We start from the raw sequence: 27,229 nt of genomic DNA on the forward strand, positions 1-27,229 counted from the left end.
TTGGGCCATAGGGAAACCCTCAAATAATCACGCATTTACAGTCGTGAAGACAGGCAGTGGACAGCACACACATGCACACGCACACACACACACAGACCGAGCACCTCTTTGATTCAACCAGTTACCCTAGCAACCACATGAAAAATGGCCACCAAGGCCTGTCATTTACAAAGCCCAGTGAAAGGTATTATGACTGAAAGACTGTGGTGACAAGCAGTTGCTCAGATCTACAGAAGAATCCCGGAGACAAAATGCTGTGAAAAATAAAATAAAAGCTCATACTTGGACTCCATTCACATATTTCAAAAACACAGACTATCTTTCCACAGGCATGTTAAAATATATTAATATAATATACATGCCAAATGATCCCAGTGACAAAATTAGGTAAATGGAGCACTGAACAAAGCAGTAAGAGAATTTACACCCAGCAAATTATTCACATATCTCATCATGCTTTTATTACCACTGAAAGCACATCATAAATGAGTGCTTTGCAAGGTGGTATTTCAGTGAAGTTTTCCTGTCAAGGTATCATGGCATGCTTTCAGCTGTAGATTACTGCAACCCAGATGCAAAAAATAACAATAAAAAGACACAGAAATAGGAGATCCTCCCCTCAAGTTGAGCCCCACAGCAGGCTAGAGATTTAAAATGGCTCTCAATATGGGCTGGCAGCAGGGTCTCCTCCTCCCTCCTGCATTAATCACTGGAAGGATCATCTCAGACAGGAGACCACAGGTTGCGACTGGGGATTGGGGGCTGAAGGTGAGGGCTGAAGGCCAAGATGATGGCAAAGAAGGTAGAATGTGGTCCCAGGAGTACCTGGTGACAAATAATGGGAAACAGGGGAAGATTTTTTAAAGGGTTTGATGTGTTACTTAGCCGTGTTACTCAGAGTAGTTTTTGAGCATGGTTACAAGAAAAAAGGAATGAAATGTGGATTTTTCTTGAAACATTTTCTCTGTGACCGACACACTGAAATGTTAGATTGTCAAATGCAAGTTTTTAATGGTCATTACTGTGTAAAATCGCAAAGTTTGTAAAAAATATTTGGGTAAATAGTGGCTCAGTGGGGGAAATACATGGACTGGCACCTCATTCAGTACATCTGTTCAACTGCTGATTCGCGCAATATCAAATGAGCCAATTGTGTCATAGCAAGTCCATGCATTTAGATGTGTTGACATGGTTGAGATGACCTGTTGAAGTTCAAAAGGGGAGCATCAGAATAGAGAAGAATGATGATTTGAGTGACTTTGAACATGGCATGGTTGTTGGTGCCAAATGCGTTGGTCTATTTCAGAAACTGCTCATCTCGTGGAATTCTCCCACACAATCATCTCTAGGGTTTACAAAGAGAGTCAAACAAAATAAAAATATCCAGCAAGCGGCAGTTCCCCAATGGAAATTGTCTTGGTTATGTCAGAGGTCTAAGGAGAATGGCCAGACTGGTTTGAGTTCAAAGAAGGGCAACATTAACTCGAATAACCACTTATTACAGCCAAGCTATGCAGAAGAGCATATTCTGGATGCACAACCTGGATGTCAAACCTTGGAGGAGATACGATATAGCAGAAGACCACACTGTGTGCCAATCCTGTCAGCTCAGAACGTGAAGACAAAGCTACAGTTCTCATGGATACACTAAAATTGGACAATAGAGATGGGTTGCCTGGTCTGATAAGTGTTGATTTTAGCTGCAATATTTAGATTGTATGGTCAGACATTAGCATAAACAACATGAAAGCATGGATCCATCCTGCCTCGTATCAACAGTTCAGGCTCCTGGTGGTGTAATGGTGCAGGCATGGGTCCCTTAGTACCAATTAAGCCTCTTTTAAATACCATAGTCTACCATATTAATCTTATGATGACTTCTTCCAGCAGGATATGTCTCAGCATGTCACAAATCTCAAATCACCTCAAACTGGTTTCTTGAAAATGACACTGAGTTAATTGTACTGGAATAGCCTCCCCAGTCACCAGATTGCAATCCAATAGAGCACCTCTAGGATGTGGTCGAACAGAAGATTTCTAACATGGATGTGCAGCTAACAAATCTGGAAAAACTGTGTGATTTGATATGTGTGTTAATATGAACCAAAATCTCAGAGGAATATTTCCAGCACCTTGTTGAATCTATGTTATGAAGAATTAATGGATTACTGAAGGTAAAAAGGTCCCAAGCCAGTCCTAGCAAAGTGTACCCAGTGAAGTGGCCAGTGGCTATAGCCTCCCTAACAGGTGGTGTTGGTTAGGGATTCTGGCCACTCTTTGGCACCACCAATGCTTAGAACACACTGAAAACAGAATTAAAAAAAGAGAGAATACCAGTCATCCATGTGCTTTGTGTACAAGTCAGTAATAATTTTGCTGTATGTCTGCATGCTGCAAAAAGAAATTCAAATGTTTGCCGAGTCCACCTTGATCCACTTTATATGGTGATAACACAGCGATGCTGTGATCACAGCTAAGCTTCTGCTGCCTCTATTATTTATAGATAAAACAATTACACAGATGGTAACTTTTATCTGTTGTTTGAAAGTCTTGGTGCCATCAGGCTTAATTTATAACAGCACCATGTGGGATAATACATATCTAATACAGCATCATAGTGCGTAGAGCATAGGAAGACGAGGGAGAATCTACAGGGAGAAACATGATGAGCAAAACCCAAATCAAAGCTACAGGCAGTCAGATGGAAACATATCCTGAAGGTATATATATATTTTCTTCCATATAACTTTATTTAATGCTTCCCAAAGATGATATGTTTGGGAATAGAAGCCTTCACTTTCTGTTATCCATTATGACCATTAAAAAGTAATGGCATGGAAATTTAACAGTTTCTTTTCATGTGAATTTTAGAAAACAAGCGGCACAGACAAGCAGGAAGAAATGAGCATAAACATGCCCAGCAAGTCTCAAAACTGATTATGAGTTCTTATTACTTCAAAAGCTCCAATGCAGATCTGCTGGGTTGGCCCTGTGGGCAAAACACACACACACACACACACACACACACACACACACACACACACACACACACACACACACACACACACACTTATACACATGCCATGGGCCAGGTCGTATTTTATGGCATTAATGAATAGTCGCGACCACTACTGACAATCCCCTCAGTGCAGGAAGAGAATAATAAGTTCTGCATAATAACTGTCCCTCATCAACGTTCACTCATCACAGCGCTGTATAGCACACTCGCTCCTTTCACACGAGGTGGTTAGTAAAGCAGAGCGAGCCGAGCGCAACGAGGCTCCCATGGGAGCTCGCTACATGGTAGACCCATTATGAGGAAATAGGCTCGCACATTTCAGGGGCCAAAAGGGGGCATGGTTAAGTAAAGAACCGCCACTATTCACTTTCAAAGTAGAGGTGCATTCATGAAGAGCCACGAAGCCTTAAACAATGTCTCGCAGCAAAAAAAAAAAAAAAAAAAAGCACAAACACACACTCATACGGTGAACCCACTGCTATCATACTCTGCACAAATGTGGAAATTTACATGCACATCCACACGTGAGCAGGACAAAACAAGACCGAAATGCAAGTCTGTGTTTTACGGCTACCTTTATTCAAGGGCACATTTAAATTACCGTTAGGTATTCTACTACCGCCACACATTTCCCTGCTGTTTAAGGAATGAATGCATCTATTTAGTAACGGCATTTTCATCATTTGATGCTGTTGCAGGTTCTGAAAGTGCTCCTGTGAGAATATTATAATGGCATCAGTGCCCCATTCTTGCTCACAAACTGTATCACTCTCAAGGCCTGTTGTCAACATGTAAGGTTTGTTGTATTTCAAAATGAGGATCAAGACTGAATAATTTATACAAATGCCTCAACAGCTCTTTACAACAAGCTCATATACAACCCGCTGCAACACAGTCTCTCTATCTTGCTTTACTGTTCCACTCACTGGCTGCAATATCTGACACAAAATGAACCAAATTAATGCTCCTTTACTGTTCACTATGTTATATTGGAACCGCATATATCACGCATTTATTCTGACACGATGATCTGCAATAATAAAGTCATGATCTACTGTGAGTAATGAGGCGGTCTGAGGGTAGCCACAGTTCGCTGAGTTCATTACTAAATAACCTGATGATATGCAAGCTACATTATAGTTGAAAACATGCAGCGTATTTACTGTGATTTTGTGTTGTGAATTCTGTACACAGCACACATTACAGATTAGAGTTGCCCCGCTCCATATCTGAGCCATTGTAGACCTTTTAGTTGATCCACTATATAAATAATTTACAGCCTGGTATGGTAGACCAGCAATGCCATAATCACAAATAAATAAATAACTAATCTAAATATATGTATGAAATATTCCAGCATGTTAACGATCAGTGAAGAATATTGTATGAAAAATAAATGCTTGCATTTACTTTACTATTTCATTTTCCATTTGATTTGTGAATTTTTAAAAGCCTATGCATTGATTTTTGTATTATTTTCTGTCATGGCCCTGGGACTGTGACACAGCATTTTCTAGTTTTGAATTTTCATTTTTGTTATTTAATGTTTGGCTCTTAGTTTTTGGTGTTCAGAAGTTCTCTGACATTATAGTTTTTGAGATATTTCCTTGTTGGTTTCTTTTATTTTCTCAGACCATGTATAAAGTTTAAAGTGGTTAGAGTTATTTGCGTTCAGTTCACGGTCACAGGTTATTTGCATTCTATTTCTTGTTTTATTTTATTTTACATTTCCTGTGTTCTCCGTTTTGAGTCTGCACTTCTGTGTCCAGCGTTCAGTTACTTCGTGTTTTATTTTGTTAACCTGTGTTTAGTGTTTAATTTTACTTCTGCCATATCTCGTTATCAGATTCAGTCCAGCTGCATGTTTCTCTCCAGGTGTCTCCACTCTGCCCTAATCACCTCTGGTGTATTTAAACCCTCAGTTTGCTTGTGTTCTTGTGTCCTCTATTATGCGGTGTGCTTCCTGTCATTCATTTCTTAATTTAGGTTTACTGTGACGTTTGGTGCATTCAGTGGGTTTTAATCTAGGTTGTCTAGATTAAAGACAACCTTGTCTAGATTAAAGACAACCTTGTCTATTAATTTTTTTTTAAAAATCATTTTCAATTACGACAGTAGATGTCCTCCATATTTTGAATCCTTTACAAAAAATTTTAATGAACACCTTCCTGTATGGCAGGTGTTAATAATGGCAAACTGTTGATTGCACAAACACCAGAATTAATTGAATTTCGAGCAGTCACAATTGCTACATAATACATTTTATGTTGGACAGCAGCAAAAAGAAAGAGCCTGTGGCATTCCCCCTCTTTGTCATACAAAAGTTTGTTGCAGTAGCAGCATAAACACCTGTACAGTGATAAGCCTTATCCCCACTCCAAACCGCTTACATTTACATTCACGTGTATATTAAGCATAGTCTATATACATAACAGTGAGAGTGTGGCATCTCACTGTCACACTCGACAAAATCTAGTACTGATCCAGCTGTAACCTATGATGGTTTGGGCTGTACTTAGTGCATATGGCACTGCGTGACCTAGACCCAGGCTTAGGCCATATTAATGCATGCTAGTATAGACACAAGTTTTGAAGGTCTAAATGTTCCCATCTACATAGAGTACCTCATTTTTAGAGAAGGGCTCGTTTATTCTAACATTATCTCGCTGGAATAAGCAGGCCACAAACCACAGTCTGCATCTATTCTAACAACATAATTCTGCAGTAAAAAAAAAAAAGTCTGTGTTAATTTGGCTTCCCTGCAGTCCACACTTGCCACCCATAAGCAATATTTGATACTTTATGAAATCAAAAGCTCAATAAATGAAGCCCTGAACTATTGAGCAGCACAAATCCTATATGAGTTAATTTATCAACTGTCCTCATTTGTCATGCAGTACTGTTAAAAGAAGAGGTGATGGAAAGTGGTAATAAACATTATTGGTTCAGTTTTATTTTTAATGTTTCAGGCGTTGCCTTCAAAATAAATGGGACACTCTCGTGAGGTTTCCTTAGTTTTACTTGGAAAAATTACTACTGTATGCTGCAGAGTAGCTGAATGGAGATCATAGCAAGAAAAAAGGAGTTTTTATTAGTGTAATCCCAGTAGCTTGGATCATATTGATTTATAAGACAGACTTTTGCTGAGTTTCTCATGAGATTCAGGGTGTATAACAATAAATCCTCTGAGGTGCATATATGTATATAATGGTGCTTAAAATTTCAGTGGCTGGAATGTTTCGTTGAGGGCGCGAATGCATGTCTGCACACTTCCACACTTGCCCCACAGTACTCAGAAACACCATCATTTTAACTGACCGCAAATGGAGTTTTTTGTTTTTTTTCTTTTTCCCAACCTATATGATGGATTGTTTCCTTTATCCTCGAGTGGTTTTGGACCTTTATTTTTGGATCTGCTCTACAAAAGGGAATAGCCACCAGGGACAAAACTGCCTTCTCTAATCCACCAAGTTCTAAATCTCCAGTATGATTCCAGTCTTGAAGAACAATACACCCTAGAGCTTAGGGAAAACCAAGAGAGATATAGTAGGATGGGGATGAGAGAAATGGGAATAGAGAACTACTGAAGGGAGTTGAGAAAGTGAACTAAATCCTCTGTGAGTGCAGAATACACTGTTAACAGATGGCATATTAGGGTTCAGTGGATGGGCCCTGCCCAGAAGAAGTATTTGACTATTGCAGTACTTGTATAAAACCCTTTTTATACTCTTGATGATCAGTTGCATCAGTCCTTTTTCTTCCAGCATATCTGGAGGCTATAAGGTCCCTATCAATAAGGATCACAGCCTGGCATTTGGGGGTTTGAAAATATTGTTTAATTCACCAAAGTTAAGTATTCTTCAAAAAGAAGACTAAATTGCACCCTTGTGCAAGGAAACCATAGAGGGAGACACGAGAGCTGGAGAACAACAACAAAAAAGAAACCAAAAGAGACAGAGCTTGAAGAAATAATTGGACAGAGTAGGGAAAAATGTGAGCAATGAGTATTTGGAGAACACATGGAGTTGGCATTAGGCTCCTCTGGAAAAGTACAGGAATCCCTTTAAACCCACCATCCTGCCTGGATAAAGGAAGAACTGTTAAACTCCCCTTGGGTTCATTGAGCAAGAAGGAAAGATAAAAATAGGCTTCCTTTCTTCTGACATGGAAAAATGTCCTGGGTTCAAATGAACCTCCACTGAAAAGTCCTCCCTCCGGGCGAGATTGCTAGTGGGAAACTTGCTGGTTAAAAGCTATGTACTTGATTTTTATTTATTTATTTTACATCTATTCTTATTTCTGTCTGCTTCATTTGGAGAAATATAACCATTACATAGTATCATTTCATTGTTACTAGCTGACTTAAACTAGTTATATGAAACACAATATCATACATATAAATCTGATTTGGTTTATATTTTCCTGCTTAACCATAATTGAGGGTACACGATTCGGATCTCATTTTACCACAGTGTAAAAATATGTGAAAAGTAGTATCTCACGGAGGATTAGCTCCAAAATCTGACATCCATCCTTCTCATCATCCTTGTTTCCAGCCTCATGAAGCAGCTGTTCTAGCTAGAAGTTCTGACACGCCCACTGTATGCTAAATGGTCAGCATCAAAGAGACAAAATTAACAGTCCTCTGAACATAATGGAGCATTTAGCAACTAAAGAGCCAGGGGCTGTATTCACAAAGTGAGAATACACGGAGCTCCGAATTCAGTCTAAGAATTTGTAACAGGATTCTGTCTAAGGAGAGATGTAGGAAAAATTCTCAGAGCAACTATGAACAAAGAATGAAAACTTTAACCTTAATAAGGAGGTAAGGTTAAACCTATTGCTGGTTGTTGCTTCATTGAGAAATGCACGGTGATAATAGGAATATGATGATAACGGGAACCATAATAATTAATCTTGTCTCACAAAGTCTATTCACATGCTGTTATTTTCACATAGTTGTCATATTTCTGTTGGCTTTTATGTTGCTATGCTGGTGATTTTAGTACTTAGTTTGATACTGATAGCAGGCAAATAGCTCAGCTCAGTCTCGAAACTGCCTTACAATGCAAGTCAGTGAAAACACTAATTGTTTGTGTGATCACTTTGCTAAAGCGAGGTTGTGACAGACAGTGTCATCTGCTCCACTCTTGCATTTGGAAAACATCTTTGCGCTGTGATCATAATTTCTGGCATTATTCTTTTTGGTGGGAGAAGTGAGACGGTCTCCAATGAGAGCGACCACCAACAATAATGCTTTGTGATCTAATCTGAAGCATTTCATTAACCTACTGTAGTGTCATTCAGCCTTTGGAGAATATTTCTATTACGTCTTTGTTCGTGGGCTTAAGAACCTACCCATCCATTTTCTTCCACTTATCCAATTGCTCCTGTCATAGGATACACCCTGAACACGCCTAGTGACAGTTCAGGACCACCAGTAAATCTAACCCATGCTTGTTTTTGGACTGTGGGAGGAAGCTGGAGTACATGCAGATCTCCCACCTCAGAAACCCTTATCCTTCTATAAAGTCATCCTCCCTATTCCAAACAGTTTTGGGGAATTCTCCTAAGGTCCAAAATGTTTTGTGAATATCTTTTATTTTACAAGTATTTCATCAGTCATATTTCTAGGAATTTTCTTAGAATTTCATCACTAGGAACAACTCTTTATACTAAGAAGCTTTATGAATTTGGCCCTAGCTATTATCCTTAGAGGCAGAGCATCCAGCAGAGCTTAAAAGAATGAATGGATACTGGACATTGCCTGTTTTATTAATATTAGTTGTAGTAAGCACGTTTACCAGAATGTTCAAAGTCAACTTTAAACCTAAAGACAGGTCAGAGTTATGTCCATCACCCTTTCTTTGTGTGAACATAATCTATTCCTAGATTTAGTTATATTCAAAGGTTCAACAGGTTTTGCACTCAACAAAAACAACCAAATTTAAAAAAAAAAAAAAAAAAAACTGCTTTAAAGTTTGGGTTTTTTTTTTTTTAGTATAAATTGTTATAGATATGCTACATATTTTAATATAAATCTAGCATATAAACATGTAAATTTGTTTTCTGACAATTTGAAGTGACTTTAAAGCGTTCTGTGATTCTACAGTAAGAATGGGTTTAGGTAGAAATGAAGGCTGCAATGCTACAAGCCTGAGTGCTCATCACTGCTTCAGTTAGCTGCTAAACATCAGGCTCTGGCTGCTGGGCTGATGTTCGCATACACTTCCTGTGAATCCTTTGTTACGAAGAGTCTACGTTTCGTCAGTTTCTGGCACTGGTGCAGTTTGCACGTTACTATTGCACTGTTGTCCTTTTAATCCAATAAAATTAAAAGTAATACCGGTATTCACATTGCCACTCAGAAGTTGTTGACCCCTCTTTTCGACCATTTCCCTCCTCCCTGAACACCAATCAAAATCAGCTGATTGTAGTGCACAGGAAGAAGACAGATGGAGCTTTTTTTTTTTTCTATTCTCTGATTGTGCAGATAACTGGAGTACTTTTATAATGCAAGTAGCAACATAATTGTACATGTAAATATGATTACTGATTTAATGACTTGTTACTGTATTACTGACATGCATCACTTACTGTAACATAGTAACCCTTTACAGTAAGAAGAAAACGCTACGGTCAAATGAACAGAATCAGGTTTTTGGGATTTACAGTAAGAACTTCTTTACTGCAGCCCAACCAACCAGTGTCGGGCATGACCAACTTAGTTTGCAACGAGCTTAGTGGGACCATTTCTCACTGAGACATACATCATTTAAGTACTTCAAATTTTGATCAGTCTGTGAGACTACAAGACCACTTTCCATCCTAAATGAACTTGTGCCCAGAGAGAGAAGCTGTGTTAGAAAACGGGTTATGTTTTTATTGTTGTTTATTTTGTATTTCTTATGGTAAAGTTCTTACATGCATTGTTGGATGTACCAACAGTTTCTTATGACATCTATTATTGTTACCTACTGATGTTTGCTAGCAGCGTGTTAGTGTTATTGTCATGGTTGGCTGTGTGGCAGGCAGGCAAGCAGGAGTGGTGGATCCAAAATGCAGGACTCAGACACGGAAGTACAACTTAAAGCGCAGCTTTATTGCTGGGAAAAACCTCTTACTAACCAAACGACAAACAAAAACCCTGGACTAAAACACTGGAACAGAAACACTAAACTGGAGCTGGAGACAAAACACTGGAAACACGGAGGCAAAACACACAGCTTGTTGAGGGTACGATGCGACACTGACTCAGAAACACAGGGTTTAAATACACTGGGAAGTAACGAAGGGAATGAGACACAGGAGAGCACAGCTGGGGGAAATCAGAACTGACGAGACAAGGATGCGTAAACTGAGCATATTCACGTAAGACAGACCTTCAAAGTAAAACAGGAAGTATGACACAGACGCGAACTTGACACGGTGGAGACAGCAACTAAGAAACAGACATAACCAGTAAGGCAGAGGACTCGACAAACCAAAAGACAGAGGGAAACTCAAACATGCAGACACAGACTTACACAGAACAGAGGGGACACAGAGAGACATGAAGGGCAAGGGATCAAAACTAGAAACCATAGAATAAATCACACAAGTACAATAATACAAAAACCACAAAGAACTAAAAGAGGCCGCTGCAGGCGAGGCCGTGGAAGCCGGAGACAGAGGGCTGGGCAGGCTCTCCAGAACCCCCAGCGTACAAGGTAGATGCAGGACCAGAGGTCATTGAGACCACTGGCTGACCAGGTGGGTGAGTGTATAGCAGGCTAGGGGACTGAACTGAAGTCTGAACTGGCGGCCGTTGAAACGGTTGAGGTGAGAGTGGAGTAGGTAATGGAGTAGATGACTGCACTAGCGGCCAGGCGGCTATCTGGGCTACAGGCAATGGGGACACTGGAAACTGAGCCGAAGGTGGGTGCTGGGCAGCTAACAGAGCTGAGAGCGAGTGAGCAGATGACACTGGGAGCTGAGCTACTGGAGACACAGGAAGCTGACCCTACAGGTGACACTGGTAGTGGAGGTGTGGTGGGGTGAAGGTAGCGAGGATGCAGTCTCTTAAGGGAGGATCGAATGATTTAGTGATGAACATTGATGGGAAAAGATGCTGACGCTGAGAATACCAGGCGGCGAGAGCTTCCAGGAGGGCAGCTGACCCTTCCTTGCCTGGACCGCCCATGCCAAACAGTTCGAAGCAAATCCTGGCTCTCAGAGCTGTTATTAGTTGTTTTAATCTTTTAATGTCCAAACATAAAAAAACCAGCTGTGCAAAGGGTAGAAGACAAAAAGTTGTCAAAAAAAGACTACCTGGATGACTCTCTTGGGAGTGTCCTCAGCGTGGATTACGCCCCGGCAGTAATCCCACAACTGCGCGAGATACAGAAACCGTGAGTCCGCTGGATCCATTTGATGGTCGCGTCGTTCTGTCATGGTTGGCTGTGTGGCAGGCAGGCAAGCAGGAGTGGTGGATCCAAAATGCAGGACTCAGACACGGAAGTACAACTTAAAGCGCAGCTTTATTGCTGGGAAAAACCTCTTACTAACCAAACTCACCAAAAGACAAAAACCCTGGAGAACTAAAACACTGGAACAGAAAACTAAACTGGAGACAAAACACTGGAAACACAGAGGCAAAACACACAACTTGTTGAGGGTACGACGCAACACTGACTCAGAGAAACACAGTGTTTAAATACACTGGGAAGTAACAAGGGGAATGAGACACAGAAGGAGAGCACAGCTGGGGGAAATCAGAACTGACGAGACAAGGATGCGTAAATTGAACACATTCACATAAGACACGGACCTTCAAAGTAAAACAGGAAGTATGACACAGAGACGCGAACTTGACACGGTGGAGACAGCAACTAAGAAACACAGAGACATAACCAGTAAGGCAGAGGACTCGACGAACCAAAAGACACAGAGGGAAACTCAAACATGCAGACACAGACTTACACAGAACAGAGGGGACACAGAGAGACATGAAGGGCAAGGGATCAAAACTAGAAACCATAGAATAAATCAAACAAGTACAATAATACAAAAATCACAAAGAACTAAAAACGCTGGGTCAGGAGATCCAGGACCCTGACAGTTATTCACTAAAGAACTGTTTCAATTTTGAACACAGGGTGGCCTCAGGTTTAACACAATATTGCTACTTGGGTTATTTTCCCGTGTTTTGTTGCATTTTATTGTTTTAGACTGCAAAAGCAAGGGAATTAAATAAAATTGAAATTTTATGGTTTATTTTATTTTATGCTCTTTTCATAAAGTAATACTCTGCTGCTTGACTAAGTCACATTAGTTCCAGAGATCATAAAGACTTTGCAGATATAAAATGCTATTGTTACAATACAGAAAAATATACAGCACAGACTGAAAGTACAAGAGTACAAGGCAGACATAAGGAGTCTGAAAATGGTTGCTAACTAATCAGTCTCTTCATAAAAAGCCTCTTCAGCATCAAATTTGTGAATAAATATTTGGGCTTATGTTGTCATGACATACCACCATATTTTCATTTAACACAACCAACAATCACCTTACATATGATTCGTCATCATTTCATTTTTAAGTTTTTTTTATTTAGGACTTCTGCTAAATACCCCAGGCTCTTTTCAACTCTGCTCAGCTGCAAATATTTAAACAGTTGCACACATCGCACCTCAAGGCTGCTTAGAGAAACCAGAGTCATCTCCTGTCTCCTGCAACTAAGCAGCTTTTCTGTAGCAGTCAGGGATTAAGCACCTTGCTTAAGGCCATTTCGACATATGATTTCTTTGGTTATTACTCAGTGAGCAGGGAGCGCATTAGTCATTTACTTTACTGACTGGTCTGAGAATTTGAACTGGCAGCCTTCCAGTCTCCTGCTAATTCCTCTAGGCTGTTGCCACTGAACAGCACACACACTGGACAAGAGAGCTGTAGCGTAGGGTGTGAAAACTCAATTTTAGCCACGCTTTTGGTAACAGATGTTGGACCAGCACTGTCGGTCTGTCAGTTGATCAGTGAGACTGTCCCAACACTTAAGTCACTATTTGACTAACCTGACATGAGGCAGAATTGTCAGGTCGTTACAACTCATTTCCATCTCCAACTCGAAATTGCTTCCACTGTAACTCGGATTTGATTTTTCTCTGACAAATGTGCCTTAATGTGTCATTTTAGATGTCTTTACATTCTTTTATTGTGTGTGTGTGTGTGTGTGTGTGTGTGTGTGTGTGTGTGTGTGTGTGTGTGTGTGTGTGTGTGTGTGTGTGTGGTGGACTATCAGCAACCTCCAGCAACCAGTCATAACCATTTGGGAAGCCTGACATCACTTAAGTAAATCAGATGGTAAGACAAATTAAAATATTAGAGAAATTGAAATTTTGTTTCCACACATGTAAAACTGTAACCCAGCACGTACCCCATAACGAATGTCTCATACCCCTGTTCTACCAGTACACTGCAAGTGATGGATGTAAAACCAGTTTATTGCATTTCTGCTAAAAGCTAAAACTGGCACAAGTCCACAAAACTGCAAGGTCCAAAGTTAGAACCACTGACAGTGGCTGTGGGAGGTTCTATTATGCTGTGTTATCTGATAGTAATACTACACAAATGTACCCAAAAGTAGCTTGATTCTTAAGCAGGCATCAAGGCCGAACTGGCGCTGCAACTTTTCATTTGAAGAAAGCCACTGGCAACTGTTCAGGGAGCACACATTTTTCCCTCGCTATCGGCGGTTGCCAGATGGTCACCGACAGGTGTCTAGGCCTGTGCGACTATTAGGCCTCAACAAAAGCTGCAGCCTCACACAGCCACAACCTTAGCTGTAGCTTCTTGTTTAGACATATTGCGACAGAATAATTTCTGCTGGGATTATTTGATGTCTAAGCACAAAAAAAAGGGAAAGGCTGAATGGCCCATTTATGACACTCATTTTTAATGAACGAAGAAACATATGTTTCACACATTAAAATACATTTTTTTTTTTCCTGTTCAGTTTAAGCGCCTCTTTTTATGTGCAGTAAATCCAACCTTTCTCTTAAAGTATATATTCCAGTAAAACCACACAAACAAACACTCTCAGACATCATCGCACACTGAGAGGAGCACACAAATATGCAAACAAACACAGGCAAAAACCAACTTGAGGTGGCACGCACCGCACCACAGGAAACGCAAGCACCGTACGCAGGGGACAGTGTCATTCAAAACGGCATAAAGGAAACATGAATTCAAAGCGAACAAAGCTGCACCTCTGAAGATTCAAGCTACTCCACAGACATCACCACACCCATGATTCCTGCCGACGCACACCCATGAGCACACAAGAAAATAACCAGCGGAAGGCAGCTGAAAATTTGGTTTGTAGCAGCATGGGAATGAGTAATGCATGTTGAAGGCTGTCTTTGGAAGGATGGATATGTGGCAGCTGGAGGCCCGGTGATCCGTCTTCCACTGCTGAAATTTATAAATACCTGAAACGTGACAAGGAGGGACAGCTACTGGATGTAGACAGTGGCCATGTATGACAGAACACGCATCTGAGCTCAGCAAAGAATGAATACACCTGTGCTCACACACGCACAAAAGCCCCCCAAAAACAGCAAAAGAAGTTTAAAAAGCACACAAAAGCACCTGCGCTCAAAGGCAGAGAGAGACAGACACTCTGCTCGGAAGCTATTTTTATTTTAAGACCACATGCTTTGAGCCAATTTTTCAGAGGAGATAAGGTTCAGTCATTGCAAACTGACTGATCAATCTTCATAACTGCCCTTGGTACAAAAACAAATGTCCCCCCCTCCCTCCTTTCCTCTTCACAAGGCAGCTTTTAAATGAGTTTTTCATTCTCTACACGGCACATTTAGAAAAATAAAACATACAAAAAAAGAAAACCCCAGCACGTCCTCATTTATTCATTTATTTTTGAATACAAGTTTGGGTCAGAACAGTCAAAGTCACCATAGTCTTTTCTAATGACACAAATGCGAATTTGTCGACCATCTAAACTAATGATGATAACTAATGATGTGGCACAAATTAAGAGAAATAATTACACCCCACCCCCTCCCTGTTCTTGCTCTCAATGTGTCAGAGCAGGGGCCTGGTGGTCTCATCAGTGTCGTTGTTAATGTCAGTGTGATGGAAGTTGTCCTTTAGAATTTAAGCGTGTAAGAATGAGGAGGTTAGAGGAGGGGAAGGGTGCAAAAATAAGCCTTGAAAGTTTTCTTTTCTTTTTTTCTTTTCTTGCCAGCCCCTGGACAAATTTTTCCTCCCTAATATTCAGGATATGATTGAGCTGCTCTCAGGCTCCAGCTATGCAGCGAGCGATCAACATAATTGGCAGGTACATTGGGGATTGACTGGTTTAGTGGTCGGATGAATGCTTCGAAAGCAAGTAAAAAGTGCTATGAAATTTATGGGGATCCACAGAACCCTTGATCATTGTTTGTTTTTTTTAAATATTGGCAATAAAACACAATAGACAACTAAACCTGGCCAGAATTTACAGAGGTTAATGACGGCACAGAATGCATCATTAACATGCACCTCTGTTTTGTCTCCACGCATTTCCACAGGCAAGTGTTTATGGTGCTTCTGCCTCCCTCTTTGTAATATTTCTGCTAAAAGCTCTTTAAATTCAAGTCGCCCTGCCATCTCCGCTTGTACTGTTGTGTACATGTTTGTTACTGTGTCCCCGAGCTGACCTCTATACTTCTGCTGGAGGAAAAAAGTTTAAAAAATGGAAAGGAAAATAAAGAAAAGGTCTTACCAGGCTGCCTCAACAAATTATCTTTTCATGCAATTAGCTTTGAAATGTGGAATACAGAAAGGTCAAGCTTCAGGTTACGTACCTGGAGGAAAGAAGAGTTGTTTTGTAAGCAGAAGATTAGAATGCATACCGCAAAAGAGGCAAATTTATTATTGGTTTACACCACCAACCCTCTTCTTCTTCTTTTTTTTTTTTTGGCTAATTTGTTTACTAAAGCGGCACAGTGACAATGTTTAGTGATGAAAAGTTATCTTTTGCAGCTGGCCCTGTCGCATAGGAGCAATTACTGTAAATGGTTTATATAATTAATTTTCCAAACATTTGTGGGAGGCAATAAACGTCCAAAAACCTCATTTCCACTTAACATTGTCATCACAGTTGCTGCTAGGTAAGAGTTTCAAACAAACTGACAAAAACTAATATTGAGGTACTAATCGATACTGAAATTGCTATTGGATTAGATATTCATTTGCAACAGTATCAATAGCAGAGGTGCTGTCTTTGCCTACTGCCTCATTACCAGCTGAAAACATGAACAGCAGTTCATGCTCATGACACTGAACAACATTATTTTAGCAACATGACATAATAATAGGTTGATGGTGTTTCTCCAATCTCTAAAAAAAAAGTAAAGTTAATTTATAAATGCACATATCACCCATTATGAATAGCATTAGCGATATATCATCAAATACCTAACATCAATATATCAATCAGGTCTAGTGCATCATTGATGTTGTTGTTTGTATTATTCTAAGCATTGAAATTAATTAATTTTTTTGTCTTTATTTTCGCTCTTGATGTCATTCACCTTGTTAAATATAAAGATGTAATTTTTCTAAATGTCTGCATCAAGTTTGAAATTCCTTTTCTTCCGTCTCAAGAATAGCTGTTAATGTGACTCTGAGTTTGCTATATTAATGTTTAAAATGTCCAGTTAAATCTAACTATTATGCTATTCTTGTGTTATTAAACGACATTTTGAATTTTCCTGTTTGTTCTCACTTTCTGCTGTGTCAGATTCTTCTGTCTGATTTTAATAATACCTGCAACAACAAACAATATGAGAAGAAAACTAATAGAGAAGTCCACTTTTTTGCACATTTGGCACTGCAACAGTAACTTTATTAACAAGACATCTCTGTGGATCTGATAGATAATGTTCCATGGTCTCCTAAACATCCATCAGACCTCAGGATTTGTTTTTAATTAAGCGGCCCTACTCTGAATAAATCCTGAGCTCTCACTCACGGTTCCCACCACCTCCCAGTCCATTTGCAGTACCCGAGTCCCAGTCTCACTGACAGTTTTTCCTGCCTCTATTTAGTCTGAATTGCTGCGCATATGTAAAACTTAACACTAAAACTAAAAAAGCACCATTTTTGACAGATTCTCTGTATGCTAGCTTTTGTTGCTAGATTAGTTACTCCCACAGAAGTTCTGCTTGCTAAAGGTGTACTGTTTTTGCTTAATAGCGTTTGACATTAGAGTTTGACATGGTATCGATAATATCAATATTCAACATTTGAATAACACTAGCAAGATCAGACATGTTGCTTCTGTCCTCTAAGTTCTGTATATAGGCCACTGAATTACATTAAATAAACTACTTCACTCGTTTATCTTCTTATTAAAACAATTTCTTTAAACGCACACTAAGAAAAATGTCTGTTTGTGTTGAAATGGTGATTAACTTTTGTTTAGAATTTGCAAACTGATGAATATTCATCTCATAAAAGATGACACACTGATCTCCTCTACATAGTCTGCCTTTATAGGCTATAAGTAATAACCTAATATCAATTCAAAGTATGGGTCCAACACGGCATGCAGTATTGTGCTCAAATATCCAGCCAGAATCACACCACCAGCCTTGCTCAGCCTTTAATATTTTGGAGCTACAACTATAACACTGTGTTATTAGTTTTGTGCTGCAGCATCCTGGAGTTGTAAAGCAAGACAAAGAACAGGGAAAAGTTCAATTTTATTATTTTCTTGCGAGTCTGGGGACATGGTCCAAACTTGTACTTCCACCGGTGATAGAGTAAATGCCTTTTGTCTGCAACAACGTGCCAGAGCTGTGAGTTTTGTGGCAAACCTGTTTAAAAAACAGTTTGGCTTATTCACCCTGTCCCCTCCACCATTTCGCTGGTTTGTAAGTGATCTTTCTCCTCCCACTCCAAATCTCTCCATATCACACTGTCCCCTGCAGTTTATTTTCCATTCCAGCTTAGTAGGTGGTCTTTCTGTCCATTATCATTTTCTTCAGCTTCTTTATGGACAGACTTGGCTTTCTAAAATGCACGAGTTGCCCTATTTTCTGTTGAGGAAGCATTAAATGCTCTTTTTTTTATCCAGAGTTTAAGAGCATCTAAGGTGCAGAAATAATAATATACCCTAACAGTGCTGGCATCAGTCCATAACCTCAAAGATAGGTTGAAGAACCTCTTCAGGTTCCTTAGACAACACCACTAAAACAAACAATCAGGATAATTGGCTTTTTACACACCTCTACTGCACACCACAGTTGTTTCTGGTGGATAAATTATAGTACTAAAAATGTAAAAGGTGCAGTATTCCAGATTTACACTACACTATGATAAAATACTAAATGACTATAATTTTGTATATTTGAGGGTGTTTACTGAGGTTATTTTGAGTGCTTCCAATTTTACTACCCCTTACTATCCATTTTTCATCTTTCCTATCATCTACTATTCAGACAGATCTGTGCAGTTACCATTCTGTCACTTTAAAAAAAATATATATTGTAGTCACTTTGTATAAAAATCATACAAACTACTCTCTATTTTTAGCTCAGGCACACACACACAAGTTTGTATCCACAGTTAACCTTTTATTTTAAGTTTAAAACTCTCAGCTTTCTAACCACTCAGACTGCAGTGCAACAGCACTTTAATTAAACTTGGCTACTAAATTGCTTTCTGTCTCCCTAGCCGTGCGTTCTCGTTACCTCTTGAATACTCTCCAATTTTTAATATGAGGCCTTGGTTACTCCCAAAGTATCAGATGCTGACTCCTCAATTGAATGCTCATTTTTTTCTAAGTTTGATATAGTTCACATAATCCACAATGGATAGGTGGATATATATGAATGGGTGCACAGAAAAACAAAAAAAATACATTCTGCCATCAGTCTATACACCAATGAACATTTCTAACTTTACTGTGCCATACAAAAAAACAAAAAAAACAAACAAAAAAGAACGTGTTGTACAGATCTCTCCATGCCCTTTAATTAGACATATTACTCTATATGTTGTTGCATTTTTTTTTTTTCAAGGTCAACTTTGACCTTGGGTGCTAACAGTGAAAGTGAAGGTCAGACGCTTAGCCAAAGTAGGCTCTCATGTCCCCCAAGTTTTATACTGTTGTGAAGTTTGAAGATCGTTAAACATTTGCGAGTAATAAGTCTTTACCGATTTTCAGATGGTATGGCCTTGACGTGAGTTTCAGCTAAATTAAATTCTGGGTTTAACTGATTGTGCAGGATATATTTTTACTGATTTAAAAAAAAAAACTGAACTTGGTGAACATGTTTGAATTTCTTTTGGAGTTTCTGTAATTCATGCAGGGTCAAAAGTATACATACAAGCTCAAATATATACATTCACCCCCATTATCTGGTCAAATATTGCTTACCAAGTTGCACCTCAATAAGAGGCCATCAACAATTCCTGCCCTTAAGAAATATGAAAGAGATGCAGCAAAGACCTGAGATTTCAGCCAGTGGTATTGGGGATCTTGTCAAAATTGATGGAATTATAAACTGAGAAAAGTATCGTCAGACACCTGCGGGTGTGTTATTTACATGCAGACAGGGAGGAACAGCGAACCACAGATAAACCTTGAGATGTAAGATGTTAACAGAATCATGGCAATTTCTTGGTTTTCAACGTCCGTCATCTAAATCAGCATCGGCGCACAGACACAACAGGGGCACACATATCATGCATTGTTTCAGGGTAACAGGAAATCTGCAATCTGTGCACACAGGCCCTCGTGTACTAAATATTTAATTGACAATAAACAATGCTGTGAGTGATGTGAAGCTGGGTCAGCTGAAAAATAGGGGGGGGGGTTGAATAAAAGTAAAGGGGAGAGGTCAAGAAATAGAAAGACATGTACTGTAAACAAAGAGCAGCTCAAGTCAAGGAGCTGGATTCTCCTCCTCATGTTGCTACAATAATAGAGGATAAGAGGTCAATGCATGCTTGAAGTAAGAACACTTCTTTAATTTTACACATTAGGGTCTGGCCTTGTTTGTAATGAGGGTCTATAATTCATAGCGCTTCATGGCGCTTGTAGTGCTAACGAGGGGGCGGACATGACTGTGCTGAAAGTAAAGCCGGAGCTCTCACTCCTCCATAGGGTAATTTAATTTGCACAATCACATCAAGAATTACTGAAAACGACTTCAGTTGCTCCACAACACCTCTCCACACATTAAGAAACATGACTCTGCAAAGCTTCAAGGATTCTCCTTCCCCAGTTATCACCTTATTAAAGCTTTTTTTTTCTCTTCATTTGCTCCAAAAATGCCAAGAGATCACAACTCCTCTGAGACTAAATGGCTCAGAGATGTGGGTTTTATCCCTTTCCTGTCATCATTCTCAATCCCCTCTCACTCAGCAGTACAGTAGGAGTCATGAATAAAACGCAAGGACCAACAAGAATAATAACACAAGAGCTACAGCTTATTAGCAGAACCTTCACATTCATCTGTGGCTCAGAGTTGTCCTCTTAAGATTGGCTCCAATTAAAGTTTAAATGAGTTCTTTCTGGAATAACCTCGTAGAAAACAGCCTCGGGAAAGAAACAAAAACTGGTTTAAAAAAACAAAAAACAAACACCTACCATGGCAGATTAGTATTTACAATATGTCAGAGGGAAGCACAATAAATGGTGCGAGAAAATAACTGGCTAGAGTTTGTACAAATTTGCTATGCCCTGGAGTTACTGGTACACAAAGACAGACATATGAGTGATGGTTTTGGCCACCAAATTTGTGCCGGACTGTTTTGAAACCTTCGTCATTACACCCATTTTAAAGTGCAGCCTTTTCTCCTACATTAAGATTTCTGTTCATGTACATATGAAAATTAAAGTAATAACTGTTGAAGGTTATAGCAGTTGTTAAATCAGTCAGTCACTGCCATGTGTAGCTAACACGTATCAGTGCTTACACTGTTTTGCAGAGTGGTACTGGATAGTTCCTGTGTTTTAGTCCAGTTTTTTTTTTTTTTTAATAAGATAACCTCTTGATTGTCAAGATACTTAGTCAGGCAACATCAGGTAACAGGCAACAAGTAATGATTTTATGAAACCTAATGTTAGTTAGTTTCAATTGCTAAAGTAGTTTCCCAAAACCAACATCTGCCCTATCAGTGCCAAGATGCACTGATAGGGCAGATGTTAAATGTCGCTACCACAACAGGTAACCCCTAAAATAATTTGGTTAGCTAATGATAGTCCCCTGGATGTTGGAAAAGCTAGTTAATGCTACAGTCACACTACTGAAGACAGTAGACAACCAACTTGCAGTCACAATGATTTTCAAATAGTTGCACACTTGGTCCCCACTTTTAAAGCAACTATCGATTGCTAACAGAATCATACCAACTATCTGTAGTCAGTCATCTGCCCTTTATAAACAGATTTTGCTTTAAAAAAAAAAAAAAAAAAAAGTCAATAGAACAAAGTGAGTTTGCAGATGAGTCGGGTAAAGTTGGGCCTTATTCACTGTGATAAATTGGCTCAAACCTATTGCTGTCCACATACACTGAAATTAATGTCAAACAGAAATTCACATCAACTACAGCATTCAGAGTTCAGCCAGAACCTCACAAATTTGAAACAAATTCCTTCACAAATAGGCATACACTACAATATAGAATACAACCGATTGGCAACCAGCTGACTTGAGTCTCCTATTGAGGAAAAAAATACTAACCAATTCGGCTTACTAGTGCAGACTGACTCATTTTAATACATTGATAATCTGTCTGCATTTCTAAATTAAATGGCAATTGTTTGCTGATGATGATGATGCAATTGCTGGAGACGGGTTGCCAGCAACCAGGTGGCCTGTGCAATTCCCTGCAATTGGTTGGTATTGTCCAGCAACCACCAATTTTCCCTAGTCTTAAGGAACTTAGAATCTTATTTTTACTTTAGTGTAACTGAGGCATTACATCCTCAAGTATTAAACTAGATAGACAGGTATTTTAAATCAGCGGTCCCCAACCCCCGGGCCACGGACCAGTACCGTCCTGGTCGTCCACCCTGCTACGGACTAAGTACCGGACCAGTACCTTCGTCCGTAGCAGGGCGGCATGGGTGGCACACCAGGCCCGACAACACCTGCGGAGATGATGTTGAAACGAAGGAACTGCGTGCTCACCCTCAACTACAGGGAACAACGCTAGACACAGCAGAGGGCAGCTTCCAGCTCCTGGTTGGCTTTTCTGTCTGCCCGTTGCTCTGGGGATGGAAGCCAGAGGAGAAACTAACCTTAGCACCCAGCATTGTGCAGAACTCCTTCCATACTCGGGAGGTGACTTCAGGTCCTCTGTCGGAGACTATAGCCGCCGGGATGTTGTGGAGCCTAAACAAGTGTGATTTCTCTGCAGTTTCTGGCTCCTACCCTGGACGCAGCCACTCCGTCACTCCAGTTGTCTCTCTCTCGCTCCTTCTCACTGTAAGACATAAGAAGAGTCTCTCCTCATCAAGCTAGTTCCGTGCACAGGTGCACTCCTCCCCCCGCCTCCGTGCCGCCCTCTGCCTCACTGTGTCACCCCTCCTCAGCAGCAGGCCCAAGACCACACTTCCGCAGCTCCCAATCCCCGATTTCATAATTCCGTTCTGTGGGGGAGAGACGGCAGGAAAAGAAGGCACACGGATGAAGTTTTCCTTCAAACTGCTGAGACAGGACCGCCCCGACTTTGGTTTCTGATGCATCTACTTCCACCACAAATCGCTTGTTGTGGTGTGGTTGGTGGATAATGGTAGCTGAGGCAAATTTCTCCTTCAGCAGGGAAAATGCCTCCTGGGCGAGTGGGTCCCACTGAAAAGAAACTTTAGGAGAGGTGAGTCTCGTGAGCGGTAGTGCAATCCTGCTGAAGTCTTTAACAAAGCGTCTGTAAAAGTTAGCAAAACCTGAAAAACGCTGGAGTTGTTGACGATTGGGAGGCCGGTGCCAATCCAGGACTGCTCAGACCTTCTCCGGGTCAGGTTCCAAATCCCCTCAGGAAATGATGTAACGCAGAAAAGCCACTGAGTCTACGTGGAACTCTCATTTCTCCCCCTTCACGAACAGCCTATTTTCCAGAAGGCGCTGAAGAATCTGTCTAACATGAGTCTTATGCGCTGCTTGGGACTCGGAAAAAATAAGAATGTCATTGATATAGACGATATGTCATTAACGAGGGCTTGAAAGACAGCCAGACAGGGGAACTGGTTAATCCGAAAGGCATCACCAGATATTCAAAATGACTGAGGTGGGTATTGAATGCGGTCTTCCACTCATCCCCCTCCCGAATCCTCACTAAATGATATGCATTTCGTAGGTCGAGTTTACTGAATACTGTAGCCCCTTGAAGCAGTTCAAAAGGTTAGAAGGGGTAATAGGTACTTGTTTTTGACAGCGATCTTGTTTAGCCCACGGTAGTCAATACCCGCTCGAAGAGCCTTGTTTTTCTTCCCTCTACAGCCTCCCTCTCAGGTTGGGTGAGGCTATAGAGACAACCGGAGGGAAGCGGCATCCCCAAGAGGTGGTCGATGGCACAGTCGTAGGGCCTGTGGGGCAGGAGCGTGCGCGCGCTTCATCCTTGCTGAACACAGCCGCTAGGTCGTGATAGACGCGGGGCACAGAAGACAAATCTGGAGGCTCGGGAGGGCCATCAGAGACAAACGGGGTGACCAGCGGGGTAGCGGCCTGAAGGCAGTTCATATGACACTCCACGCTCCAGCCCATCACCCGTTCTTTCTTCCAATCTATCTGAGCGTTGTGTTGCACTAGCCAGCGGTAGCCTAACGTGAGCGGGAGAAGGCGTGGCACACGGTCTTTGCCAGACAGGTCGCCCACCAGTACCCTCTCAACTACTGATGGGCACGTCCTTTTGCCAATGCTGGACAGGTAGAAATAAAGTGGCCCTTACGGCTGCAGTATAGGCACTCACCTGTGGCAAAGCGGCGCTAACGCTCTGCGGGCGAGAGTCGTGAGTGTCCCAGCTCCTTTGGCTGCTCACCTTCAACAAGCAATTTTAACACCATCGCTGACAAACACATGTGGTAGCTGATGAAACTGCATTGAGCATTGCATCAAAAATCCTGTGCATTTCCCCAGCTCCCTGGAGAAAGCCTCTGAGGTAGGCCAAAGTTTGTCTAGGAATGGAAGGTGTACGTGGTGTAACAGTGTTTGCAGTAGGAGCAGGTTTTACCTGAGGGGGTGCTGCGGGAGGTGAGTTCTCTGCCAACAGGGTCCGTTGAGCGATGGCCTGGATCAGAGTAGCCACCTCTCCACTGAGTCGCACTAACATTTGCTCATGCCGTTGCAATAACTCCTCCAGGGAGATTGGGGGTGTAGCTGAGGACACTGAGTCTGCCGAGTCCATGACGGTGGGTGAATTATTCTGTCACGAGACGGAGGAGGGACTATTTATTTAACACTCCTCATGCACAGTTTAGAGGTGAGGGAAAAGGGTCCAGGGTCACCAGAGTTCACGAACGGATCAGCAAAGCGAGAAGACTACTCCACACAGTTAGATTTCTCCACAAGGAATCCTCTCCTTCGTTCTCGCCACACAAAGTCACCACACTCACATAAAAGTCCCGGCAACATATTTTCAGACTGGCCACGCCAAATCTAGGCAGAAGAACAGGAGAATCAACAATCGAAAATACTCGAGGGAAACTGGAAAATGTTGCTGAGCTGGAGTTACACTGATGGGGTTGCACAATAATCCAGCGACGAGGTACTCCCAGCTGCTGCCTTAAGTAGTGAGCTTGAGTGAATGAAGAATCGGAGGTGATCACTTGCAGGTGTGAGGGCCAGAGGCCGGAGCCCGCAATGAACTCCGCCCAGGCAGTGCGTAGTACGCGAGAGAGGAAAAATAAACAAAACACATGTAGCCACACTGGACCAGCCAGTCAGGCACGGGGAGCAGATAGCGCACTGCCTAATTCACTTCATAAACTTTTGTTCTTAAGTTTTAAGATAGACTTTCCAAGTTACGTTATATTAAAGTGGTTCACAAGCAATACATGAAAAGATCTTATTTTTTAATGACTGTCTTAATGCAATGGCCATGAAATCCATACAAACATAATAATCTGCTTTTACTTGCTGTAACTATTTCTTAACTTGCTTTTATGGAAATGATGCAAGACAAAATCGTCAGTCCTCAGTCTTTGTCAGAATACATTCGTAAGTTTATCTACAGTTAATGAGGCTTCAGCTGCCTGAGGTGGTAAAGTTTAACTCTTTATTTTTTCAAAGTTTCTGTGTTTTCAAGACAAAATTCACTACTTTTGTTCCTGCACTCATTCTCTCATTCTACAGCTCAGCACATAAATACTGTTTGGGGAAAAGGGGAATTTTGTTTTAAAGTGGTCATAACGTTGGTGGAAATCCACTTGATCTGATTAATTCAGACACCCAGAGCCTCATTAAGTTCAGATAAATCTGGGAAGTAGTTTTACACAGGAGTACTGTGATTTCTTTTTTTTTTTCTTCTTTTTTTTTTACTGCATCACTTCCAGCTGAACGAACATTTCGGATGAATTCTTTAATGAGTGTGAAGCAAAGGAACGATAACACTAAGAAAAAAAACTGTTGCTTTAATTCAGACTTTAACAAGCATGAATCCAACTAAACAGTGGAAAGCTTCAAAGCTTTACCACCGAGTAATGATGGGCCATTTTATAGTATCTTCAACTATGTTCAAGGTTAGCTGTGTCATCGGATCAAACATCCTTTTAACCTTTCATTGAGCTAGCGCAGCACAGGAACGTACAAGTGCCTCCAGTTGAAGCATATCGACTGTTCACTGCTCCCTAATGACACCCGGTGTGGAACAGACTCCTCAAACATTGAGGAGTGGGGCTTGAATTTGGTAAAAGCTAGGAGCATCAAGTAAGCATAAAACATATTTAATACTATGACTGCATAAGATATATTTGAGAAGGCTTGTCATGAATATTTTATGTTCCACTCCAGCACAAATAAACAGATAAAACCGACGGGGACTTAACATAGCATTAGTTATTCATAAACTCATTTTGCCCACTTAAATCAAAGCCCTTTTCAAATAAGAACATATACCTTTTTTTTTAAGGGTAGGTATGCAGACTTCATTAATGCTATTCATGGATGAGGGTTAAGCATATTATTCTAAGTACAGAAGAAGCTGTGGTAGTGCATAAGAGCCAGGCGTATGATGGAAGATTAGGCTTGAATGTAAAGCCTAATAGTGGATCTTCTGCACCAGCATCCACCTCCATCTGTAGCAAAAATGACAAAACTAGTACAGGAGCAAAACTGGATGCGGCAATTCACTGCAGAGTACACAGATACCTTTGCTAAGCACAGTGTGTCACAGTTTGACGCTTTTTATGTTCGAGTGTATGCCAGCGTGTGCAGGCAATCTTGATTTGTCCACAGGTAAGCCTGCGTTTTTCAGTGCACTGCAAACACACACCTGACAGATGAGAAAGGCTCAGGGCCCACCGGGGACCAATTTCCCCAGTCTGTTCCGAAGGCCTGTTCATTACCGCGAGCAGGGGGGAACAATACTCCGCAGCCCGCCAACTTCATTTGCTGCCATTTTCCCTCATTCTCTCCCTCTCTCCCCTCCTGAAACGCAGCGCGCCGCCCGACTTCCCACAGTGCACCGCCGCGTGCCTGTGAAGCCGAGATTGGTTGCAGCGAGCTCTCCAAGGTTTCAAAGCTGTCGCCACTGCCTAGAATGTTTTCTCTCTCCCTCTATTTTTCATCTGTCATGTTTCTGAGAGTGAAAATAAACCAGACATCTTGGTCTTAGTTTTTTTTTTTCTCCTTCTTCCTCGGTATTACATGTGGGCTGTGAGCTGGCACTGGGGGAGGAAAGATGGGGAGAGACAGAAGACAAAAGTCGAGATACAGCCTGCATTTGAAGGATGCTAATACACTAAGATAGCAGCGAATGGGACTTGAATGAAGAATCCTGTCTTAGTCTGGTCCTTTAAAGCTTGTTTGCTTGGTTCTCCGCTGCTCATGCATAGATATCTCCTCATACAACACGATGAATATTTTATTACAAAAGATGACACTAAACAAATAAAAAAGTATTGAAAATAGGTCTGCGGTTGGAAGTGAGACACCGACGCAATGAAGCAGAAGATGCAATTTGTATTTCGGTAGCGAGACGTAGCTAAAATTA

The 27,229-nt window shown here is 41.0% G+C and overlaps 1 long non-coding RNA gene across 1 annotated transcript; it reads right to left on the bottom strand.

Annotated features, from left to right (window-relative positions):
- Positions 1-539: 539 nt before the first annotated feature.
- LOC120434055 lies at positions 540-24,674 on the bottom strand. Its single transcript, XR_005608914.1, has 3 exons — positions 24,251-24,674; positions 22,323-22,507; positions 540-825 (listed from the first exon to the last, which is right to left on the bottom strand). It is a non-coding gene; the product is annotated as an uncharacterized LOC120434055 (long non-coding RNA).
- Positions 24,675-27,229: the final 2,555 nt, after the last annotated feature.

Source organism: Oreochromis aureus, linkage group 17 (assembly GCF_013358895.1).
Source record: "Oreochromis aureus strain Israel breed Guangdong linkage group 17, ZZ_aureus, whole genome shotgun sequence".
NCBI lineage: Eukaryota > Metazoa > Chordata > Actinopteri > Cichliformes > Cichlidae > Oreochromis > Oreochromis aureus.